The sequence below is a fragment of the Triturus cristatus genome, chromosome 3_1 (genome assembly GCF_964204655.1).
Source record: "Triturus cristatus chromosome 3_1, aTriCri1.1, whole genome shotgun sequence".
Classification (NCBI taxonomy): domain Eukaryota; kingdom Metazoa; phylum Chordata; class Amphibia; order Caudata; family Salamandridae; genus Triturus; species Triturus cristatus.
Window position 1 is genome coordinate 293129394 of NC_140583.1, and position 8088 is coordinate 293137481.

General features: G+C 44.6%; 1 long non-coding RNA gene across 2 annotated transcripts in view; it reads right to left on the reverse strand.

Moving 5' to 3' along the window:
* Positions 1–3721, reverse strand: part of LOC146860123 (uncharacterized) — a 574096-nt gene extending 570375 nt beyond the window's left edge. For both annotated transcript variants that reach the window (XR_014978794.1, XR_014978795.1), the window contains exon 1: positions 3654–3721. This is a non-coding gene — a long non-coding RNA (uncharacterized LOC146860123). The remainder of the gene's footprint in view (positions 1–3653) is intronic.
* Positions 3722–8088: the final 4367 nt, after the last annotated feature.

Sequence of the window (8088 nt, forward strand, 5' to 3'; positions counted from 1 at the left end):
CAGATTTCTCCCCGTTATCTTTGCGACAACTGTTCGTCATCCAGTCTACTACTCCATTGAGGCAACCCTGGAATTTTTCTGTTATTAAGTCTTCTATCTGATTGAAGGAAAGCATCAGCTGGGTGTCATGCTTGTATGAAACAACCTTGAAACCCCATGTTTCCACTACCAATAGGCCATGTGGATGTTAAACGGGGATGGACTCTAGGCCGAGCTTTGCGGGACACTGCTTCTGTTGCCGGTAGGAAGCGAGGAAAGGGGTGAGGTAGACAGCCTGATATCTATCAGCCAAAAAGGACCTTAGCCAGCGCCATGCCTGTGTGCTTGGGAATAATGTCTCCACCAAATCTGACAGGATTCAAATTGTACAGCAATTGCAGGAAGCAGGCATTGGTCACAGACCTGTACTAGACGTGCAGTTTGTGCTTGTGCTCCAGACATAACTGTAAGTCATGTGATAAATGCACTCCATACATCCAAAAGATTTGAGAGCGGGAGGCAAAGTTGTATGTCGCTGAAAACAAGAAGAAGTTGCAGTCTTCACCTAGATCTCACAATCGCTTCAAGTCGTGGGCCCAGTTTCAGTCACATGGCCATTCCCACGGCCACATTACTTCCTGCTAGAAATGCTCAGGTGAGCAGGAGTCCATGTCCTAGTGTAAGCATAAGAGAGCTATGGGTACCCAACCCCATCCCTCCACTCTTGCTCCAAATAGACGGTGCAAGGGTGTCACCATTTAAATCATGCTCCCTAGGTAGCAATCCACGGAGCTGATTCCTCAATTTGTCCTGACACCCCAGAGTTCCTTGGATCGTCATCGACCCCACAGCAGTTCTTGAAATTCAGGGGCTACTCTATGGAATTTGCATATTATTAGAGACCGCTTTCCCAGCCAGTGATGCAGCATAAAACACTATCCTTTTGGGACCACGACCATGAACCAGCCGGGCCAGCAGGGTTAGCAGTCCTCTAACTCCTCTTCCCCTGCTACAAATGCCAGCAAACTATTTAGTTTGCCCTCAGCGACACATGCCTAACCATTAGGGAGTAGGATTGAGCACTTCCTCCCGGGTTGGTGATCCATCAAGTCCGACAAATGGGTCATGCAAATTATTCAAAAAGGCAAGGCCCTACCTTTCCTCTCCTACCTGCCTAATATCCCATCTATACCAGAAAGAATTTCGAGGGGAGCATCTCTCTGTAAAGGTTGGGTTGTAGTCGTCTAGGTCGGTTCAATGCTCAATAGGCCCACTTCTTGATAGACTCTGTTGGACTTGGCCCTTTTTGCACCTTCATCCCTGAACTTTTTGCCATCCTCCTGTATTTTCTCTGACCTGTTTTTGTTGGTTTTATGACGCTGGGCACTTTACCACTGCTGATCAGTGCTAAAGTGTATATGCTCTCCATATTGTAAATTGATGTATGGATTAGTGACTCCATGATTGGCTTATTTGGTTTACTTGTCAGCCCCTAGTACAGTGTACTGAGTGTGCCCAGGGCTTGTAAATCAAATGCTGCTGGTGGGCTTGCAGCACTGGTTGTGCCACCCACAGAAGCAGCCTGTAAAGTGTGTCTCAGGTCTGCCATTGCAGAGCCTGTGTGCAGTCTAGTACTGCCATGTTGACTGGGCAATTGCACCCACTTGCCAGTCCCTAAACCTTCCCTTTTCTGCATATTAGGCCCAAAGGCAGGGTGCATTGTAAGTATAAGATATGACATGCCCTGGTGTGTGTGGCATTTCCCAATAGTGAATTACAGCCATTTTCGTTTTTCACTATTGCAAGGCTACCTGTTCCCCATAGGCCAGAATAGCCAGTTTGATTATTACATCTTATAATCCTAACTGACTCAGGGAACTAGGTAGAAATTTGAGTTTAGTATGCCTGAACTCAGAATGATAAAATGCATCTTTTAGTAAGGTTGGTTTCAACATACGCACCAGACGCCGTCGCAGCCACTGTCGTCGTATCGCTGGGAAAGCGTGTTGCCCCTGCAGTTGTCGCATCGTTGCCGAAGCGCCTCGCATTGCCGGAGAAGAGGACCAACATCGCATCAGACGCCGCCGCATCACCGGGAAGCGTGTCGCAGGGCCTGTCGCGGCTCAGAAGAATCGTTGAGTCGCCGCACGGCCGCCGGGCGCGCACGCATCGTGTCACATCAAGAAGAAGACGCCATCTATGTTTCATCGCACCGGATCTTCATCGTATCACGGCGTTGTGGGTCGCATCGCCACGAATGCGCAGTAAGAAACCGACCCATCACCTCCCCTCGCAGAGAAGAACCGACGCATCCCCTATGCATCAGTAGGGACCCGACGCATCACCGTTCTTGCGTGTAAGGAACCGACTCATCACCTTCCCTGCAACACTTTCGTTGTATAGCGTGACGCATCCTAAGGTGCATTTTACATCTTAAGAGAAATATGCTAATTCTACCATTTTTAAAGTACAGTATTGTGGATTTTTGTCGTTTGTGGTCTTGTGTTTAGTATATATAAAAATACTTATTTTTATACTACAACTTGTGTGGTGTCCATCTGTAGTGTTTTCACTGGGTTACTGTATGTGTTCACAAATGCTTTACACACTGCCTCTGAGATAAGTCTGTCTGCTCGTGCCAAGCTACCAAGGGGGTGAGCAGGGGTTATTTTAGGAGTGTACCCCCTTACCCTGACTAGAAGCAAGGGTCCCTATTTTGTCAAAGGTACCTACCTCTGCCAACTTGAGACTCCCAGTTCTAACAGCCTCAAATCTGCTTGTTGTAATAGCCCACAATATTAAGGTGATCAAGCTAGGGAAAGGAAAGAATGGAACAGCAGGGAAGGAGACCTGTAATACAAATAACAACCTTTATCATTCGTTGTAGATTCTCTGACTATGCAATCTAGTTCAAGAATAACTCAGTATACCTGTAAACAATAAAAAGCCCCTGTATCAACATGTGAACTTGAAGTCATCTCTTAGACATATATTTGTAAGTAGAGTATTTGACACAGATCTCTCATCACTAGCGAGTGACAAATTAGTTTGAAGGGATACCACTTGTGACTGAAAAGATAGCAGGATCTTTATTAGATATATTTCACAGCAACTCTCCACCTCCTTAACCCTCTTGATATCTATTTGGGAAATGCAGATACCCACCTAACACAAATACATGCCTTTCATCACAGGGAGTGAACCTTATTCAATTAGGACTCACAATGATCCCTGGTCAAAACGGCAGAAAGGAAAAGTAAATTAACTTAGAATAATACCAACTTGTATATTTTGTAGCCGTGATAAGAAACGAAAACACGAACAGTATTCTTTTTATACCATTCAGAGATAGATTTGTTTAACACCTTTTTGCAGTTTCAGAGAAGTTTGTTGTTGAGCAAAGATATCCCCATTAGTAATCAAAAGGATAGATTGGTTGCCTTGACTTGGAGGCTGACAAGCAACTGAGGAATTGCCTCGGCTTTCTTTCTTTTATGTAACAAACAAGGTCTCTAAGATTTCCAAAAAATGAACATACAGGAAGCACAGAATAAACTCCTCCCCCAAATGGAGGATAGATCCAAGGATCCACGAAGCGGGTAAACGGGAACAGTGCAAGATCCAAATTACCCTAGTTAAGCTCACAAACAAACATTTGGTGCAAGCACCCTTACTTCACCAACTAAATCTCGCACAGGAAGAAGCAGCCATCAGACGAACAGCAAGTCCGGAATAACCTGCCCCACAATGACTGCGGAAACAGTTTATATCCCTTCCGGGTTGAACTCCGACCCACTAAGAAGTTCCTCATCCGGTATCAAGGTGAATGGTTGAATCTTGGGAATTGTAGTCTGTATTTCCCTAGTATTCAACCCTTCACTTGCGCACCACAAATTTTGCAATTGTTGAAACAGCAAAACCCCCCTTGGCGATTTTGTACGATGGTTCCACTGTTATCAACCTTTCGTGCACCAACATCTCATTCCCCAGTACGTTCAATGCATCATTCACATTAGCCTCTGTTATGTGTGTAACACTCTCCATCCCACTACCAGAGGTATGTCTGTTGCTCTTCAGGGCTGCAGTGGGCACTGGGCTCAGAAAAAGGTGGGGGGGTTGTTATATCAACAACTTCTCCATCTCAAAAAAGAATATGGGCCTCAGGCCTATCGCATACCAGCAACCCTTATCTCTGAACGCCTTTCTGTGGAAGGACAATTGCAAAATACTGAAACAGACTCAGACTGTTTCTGCCTTCCACCCGGGAGACTAAATGGTGTACATGGACTTTTAAGATGTGTATTTTCATATAACCATCCTACAGTCCCACAGACATTACCTGTGATTTAAGGTGGGCCAGGAGCATTTTCAGTTTGCTATGCTCCCCTTTGATCTCACCAGCACACCTTAGTGTTCACGAAAGGGATTGTGGTAGTTGCTGCCCATCTTTGCTGGTCAGGACTTCCTGTATTGCCATAACTCAACAACTGTCGGGCTCATCACAGTCAGTCGTGGATGACTTCTGGACAACGTTGGAATTCCTCACATCATTGGGGTTTACCATAAATGAGCCTTGTGCATCCTCCGTCTCAACTATGGTAGGTGACATGCAAGTCCTGCAGAAGAAGTTAAAGTCCCAATGGCCCATCATGAGGCCTCATTTCTGGCCCTATCCATGTCCTGGAGGAGATCTTTTGGCTTTTTTAACGTTTGCCAGAAATAACCGTCCTTATTGAAATCACCTGTTGTGATCAGACTTATTAAAGGTTTGACATACATGGCCGTGCACAAACCATGTATGATGCCACAGTGGTATCTTAACTGGGTCTTGATATTTACTGTGTGTATTCCTTTCGACCCTATGCACAGCTGTTCACTGCATCTTTGACCTTGAAGACTGTCTTCTTCAATGCAGTTGTTTCAGCACCTTGCATGTTTGAACCGCAGGCACTGACAATGAAACCGCCCAATGCCACCCTTTTCCCGGCAAATTGGTGCTGCGACCTGCTCAATGAAAATTGTGACTCCTTTGCTCATTGGCCAATCAATCACTCTATCATCATTCTTTGCTCCCACTTACACCTTGAACGAGGAGTGGCTCCTTCTGTTGGACCCCAAAGGGTTCCACGTTTTTACACAGATCTTACAACGAGCCATCAGATGGATGAGCAGCTTTTGTAGGGATTTGGAGTAACAAAGAAAGTAAAAGCTGTGAAGAAGAGGACCCTGTTGAGGTGGATAGTCCTCAGCAGTATAATCTGATACGCACTGGTCAAAAAGCAGCTCCCGGAAGGTCTGAGAGCCCATTTCATCAGGGCCAACTACTCCATTAGTGTGACGGGTGCCCGTTCTTGATATCTACTAGGTTGCTACATGGATGTCGGTGCATGCATTCCCAAAGCACTACTGTCTTGTTTCTCGTTCTTGATATCTACTAGGTTGCTACATGGATATCGGTGCATGCATTCCCAAAGCACTACTGTCTTGACAGCTTGGTCTAGCGCAAAGGGCATTTTGTCCACTCGGTTCTGTAAGACTCCACAGACCCTCCATGGTAAGGTACTGAATTATCCATCAGAAGAAGTGACTTTTCTTCATAAGCCCTGTTTCTGGTGGACTGCAGATTTCTCACTGCCCTCATGCCTCCTCCATCTGTGGATTGGTCCCTTTAATGTCTAGAAAGGTCCCAAGTTAGTACTCAACTCATTGTTACCAACAATTTTTCATGCTTCACTTATGAAGGCACAGAAAGGGAAAGGAAAAGAAACTGACCTCAGTATACGAGGCGGTGCTTACATGTGGCTCTACTCTGTCATTTCTGGAGTGGTATCAAGTCAGGCTAGAGCTGCACTATGGCATCTCGCAGCACGTGGGAGCACTGCTACAAAATTCTCTGGATCCTTTCTGGCACCTGTGGTATATTCTAAAGTGAGGATAGAGTATCAACCAGAAAAAGCGTTGCCAAAGATGTTACTTGTTTTCCTTTTAACCATAGGTAACCTGCTGTTTGATAGACTCCAAGGAAATCTGCTGTCTTCGTGGATAGGAAGACACATTTCTGTTTTGTTCAAACACAAAGAAATCAGGTGTCCTTTGGGCACTCTTGGTAACCTGGCATTTCCAGGAATACTAAGTAAAGTGGTTTGCTGTCTGAACCCTGAGGAAAGGAAGAGTCCTGGAAGACTATAAAACAGGGGCATTCAGTATAGGTCTTGACAGGTCTGATCCAAGCCAGATTTTCAGGACTACCATTACCTATGTAAATGAATTCCATTGACATTATTGTATTTAAATTTATTATATGTGACTGTCTTAAAAACCTGCCTGTCCTTCATTAATGTGGAAATTTCTCAGTTGCACGTCCCCAAAAATTATCTTAAGAGAAATTCAAAAGTTACTAGTGCAACACACTGCTACAATACTGCAGTGATGTGCTCGCTGCCCAGAGATTCTCCCAGAGAAAGCCAAACATATTTATGCATGCCAACTGAGATGCAGGCCCACAGTGCACAAGGAAAGGAAAGAAAACCCACAAAGTCTCTAAAACTGATCGTCCATCAATAATTTATTATAATCAATCATCATATAATGGAGGAGCATGGATTCATATAAAATGCAAAGGGAGCAGTATGAAATTTCAGTAAATTCAATGGCTATACTTCATTTGAATGCAATGGATATATAATGAAGAGTGATGTGCCTCGGATATAAATTGACTATTGTTTTGTTTGAGGATCGAATATAATAAATGATTATCGAACAATCCATTTTGGAGATTTTGTTTTGCTTGACACGCATCCTAAAGCCAGGAATTAACCTCTGTGGATTTTCTTTCCTTGTGCACAGTGGGCTTGCTTCCCGGTTGGAGTCCTTGCTTAATTTGAGCCAGTGGTTTCCGGTGCTTGGCACCGGCACCTAATTGTCTACACCGACATTTACGACAGTCTGCCTCATGGTGGCGCTCTTTGGGTAATTTGGAGATGAGCAGAACAACAGTTCTTTATTATTTTGAATTTATGTTAATAATTACTAATACCTGCTGCCCAAGCCATTCTTATAACTCTGGGTCCTGGAATAGTCTGAATTGTCCCACTTGTAGCAGTGGGATCGTTAGTAGTTGTGTTGATATTGTTATTGGTAGCACGGGCAGGGGCAATGGGTGGTCAAGCTGCAGTAGCCTCCTGACGAGCGCCCTGGCACTTAATTTTTCACACACTAAGCACTAGTTAGCGTGCAGCAATATTGTTGGTTCTGTCTTGAAAATCTGTCATGATTCTGGCCCTCTTGCGGCTATGTTGCACATCGTTGCTCTAAAGAAAGAAGCTATGCTCTCAGAGTCAGACAAACTATGCTATTGACATGTTCAACTGCAAGCTGAATGTGTACCTTGGAAAAAAAAGCACTCCAGTGAGATTCCAAAGCAGGTGTGTCAAACGTTGATCCAGAAGGCTGGATCTAGACCAGATAGTCGCAATTTCTACTGACTGTATGAATGAATATGTTTCTTTTAAAAATGTTTAGATTAAAAAACGTGCCCTGTGTATCTATCCTGCATTCCTGGACCTACCCTGGATTCACTTGCTCAAAGGCAGCAGCTTTCCCCTCGGAGTAACACAAACTGTGAGGCGGGACGTAGAAGGAAAGCCGCTCTTGGCACATGCAAGCCCAGACTGTGCATGGATACGTTTTAAATAATGCAGTGTTCCTGCCGTAAGCCGAGTGTAGGCGTGTGTTGGTGATGACTACAAATTACAGCCTTGGAACACAGCTCTGTTGTGACATTATCACTAAACTTGTGACTCAGATTGTCATATAACAGTCGATGTTTACGAATCTCATCAGACTCAGTCTAGCGATGCTCTGTAAAAGGAAGAACATATTGAAAACGCGCTGCTCCTTTCCTCGTCTCCCTGATAGATCAAGTCTCAACGTTCTACTGTTCCCAAGGATTATTCAACATACTTTGCATGTGCTCCCTTGGGCTTTGTTAGTAAATCTCTTCCTTCCACACTGAGCTTATTCAACCAGCACCTCTGTTCTCTCCCTGGACTTGAATTTCACCAGTTCCTCGTCAGCCATTTCCTAGGGCCATCATTTTCATTAATCTTT